This window comes from Poecilia reticulata, linkage group LG11 (genome assembly GCF_000633615.1).
Source record: "Poecilia reticulata strain Guanapo linkage group LG11, Guppy_female_1.0+MT, whole genome shotgun sequence".
Lineage (NCBI taxonomy): Eukaryota > Metazoa > Chordata > Actinopteri > Cyprinodontiformes > Poeciliidae > Poecilia > Poecilia reticulata.
The window spans coordinates 5,424,807-5,427,387 of NC_024341.1; positions in this window are offsets into that span (position 1 = coordinate 5,424,807).

Below are 2,581 nucleotides of genomic sequence, written 5' to 3' on the forward strand. Positions count from 1 at the left end.
AGGCGTTAGTTCGGTGCAAGTGTGCTTTCACAGAAAGGTTTCACTCTGAGACCTGGTGTGAGAGACTCGGGTCACTGGTGTCGTGTAAACAAGAGGCTGGATCACAACTGAAAGGTTACGGTTTAACTGAAGAGCAGCTCCGTGGAAACGGGGGCTAACAGAGAGATTGGACTGACAACCTGTGGCCTGGAGGACGATGGTCATCTGTGGCATTACCATTTGGTTGTGGTGGTGAAGCAGTGAGTAAAAAAAACAAAAACATTCCCAAATACTCCAACTGACACATGTATTCACCTCTTAACTTTTTTATGCTCCGTCTTGTTACAGTGCTACAATGTCAGTGCTTTTTGTTCTACATACTAAAGTCTTCTGTAAATATGAGGTGAAAAAAAGCTAATTTTCTCCCATATCTGCCTTGTTAACCTTTTAGATTTTACTCGTTGAAATATGTAGAAAAGCAAGCGTCCTTTTTGTCCTGTCATGTGCTATGTGGTCTATCACATGAAATCCCAGCAGTTCAAAGGTTAGGGGTACTTTCACAAGACACTATGCACATGTGATTCATAATATAATCTTTTTTGGTGTGGTTTTTATGTAGTTTAAGCAAGTATATGAGCTTGTATGTCCTACGTTTATTACTCTGATACATAATACGACATTATTGCATCATCTGTCCAGCCAGCAATTCTCAGGGCCCTAAGGCAGTCGTAACTGAAGTGACAGACGGCCTCTGTGTGTGTGTGTGTGTGTGTGTGTGTGTGTGTGTGTTTCCATACGTGTGTGTGCTCATGCTCTTATGTCTGAGCTGGAAGGATTGGTACAGGTTGTGTTTGAATTGATGGCCAATCGTTTGCGCTTTTTGCACGTCCATATGTTTAAACCCGCAGCTACATCCGCCATCTGTCTCAGTAGGCTGCTAATTTAGCTCCGCCGTCATAACCGACGGTCTGTTTATTCCCCCCACTGTTGACAATCGCCTGTTATGCCGCTGGAGATTGCCGTGTCGGCGTTCCACACTTGTTACTAGGGCCACTCAAAGCTCCTGTAAGCAGTGCAGGTTCTTGGATATGAGGGCCCTCAGGGCGGCGCGTTTATGGAGGAAAGGTTCGGAGCCACGGGTTCAGCTTTCTCGTGCCACGTCTCAAGCGTAGCCCACGGAAGCTTGTCAGGATATTTTCGGGATAATCACTCAAAGCCGCGCTGTTTACCTTCTACTCAGAGCGAGGAGGCAGAGTAAACCTGCCGAGCGGTTCTCTCACGGAGGTCAAGGAGAGCGAGAGTGCGCATGGGTGCACATTTGTTACTTGTGCCAGTTTGTGTGAGACAAAGGAGCGTAAGATTATGACACTTGTGCACGTAGGGACGAAAAGACGCTTTCACAGCAATGTACGGGCCCTGCGGGGAAATCAAACGTGAACATTTTATGCAAACATGCAAAGACAGGTGACAAGCTGAAGAAAAAGTCAACAAACAGTAACTATGTATGATGCCAGGCCACCACAAGCCTCTAGACTAGCGGTTCTCAACATGGGCGGTAGCGCCCCCCGGGGGGCATTCAGAGGACGGCAGGGGACTCTGGCGGACATTTTTACAAAAGGGGGGCGCTGGGATTCCTTTGGGGGGCGTTTGGTCGAAGGTAAACTTTACACCTTATATACACAACAATACCCGTTTAGACTTTGAGCAACTTGCTAAAACTATATTGTGTAACATTAAAACATGTTTGGCTGCAACTGTATCAATATCAGTTCTCCTTGTATTCAGTGTTTGTTAGCTTCTGTTAGCTTTTGGCGCAGCTTGTCTCCTGCTACTGGTAGCTCACCGCATCAGTTCCAGAAGTGACGTTGCTGTGATTCACTTTGTCTGGTATTTCTGTACATATGTTTTGGTAGTTCTGTGATCATGTCAAAGCAGCAACTTATATTAAAAAGTGTTTTATTTCCGTTTGAAAGCTGCCCGCTTCCATGGAAGGACAACAGAAAATCGCGCTTATAAACATGTAATTATTAAAATCACKATACCTTCACTTTGTATCCCTCTGAAAAATGAACAAATTTAAATAAAGAAATCCCTTCATGGGTGACACCACAATAAAGAGCATTCATTTTATAGCATTAACACGGAGCTGTAAGTGGTCCGGTATGAAACGTGGGTGATGGTACCACAGCACTTTTAAATTCCAATAATCAGAACACCGAAATTGTTCCAGTTGTTTTAAAAGGTTTATGTCAGTCTGCCTTTTCCCCATCAATACGCTTCCCAACTGCTGCGCACCACAGGGGCTAATAATAATAATAATAATTTTAAAAAAACGACGCGCACATTGCGCAAAACTCTGAAACAGGAGAAACGGGACATAAAACGGAGCGACGAACTAGATGTGAATTATGGCATAAAAACAGAGAATCCGACGCTGAACAGTGAAAAATCAACACATGATGTGAAACATGACGATTAGGCGGCGCAGCAGGTGATGAGTGAAGATTATTGATGGTCAATAAACAATAAAATAAATCTAGCAACAGGAAAGAAACTAAAGTGGACATAGCAATAAACCAAGAGAGGATGAAACTAATCAAAT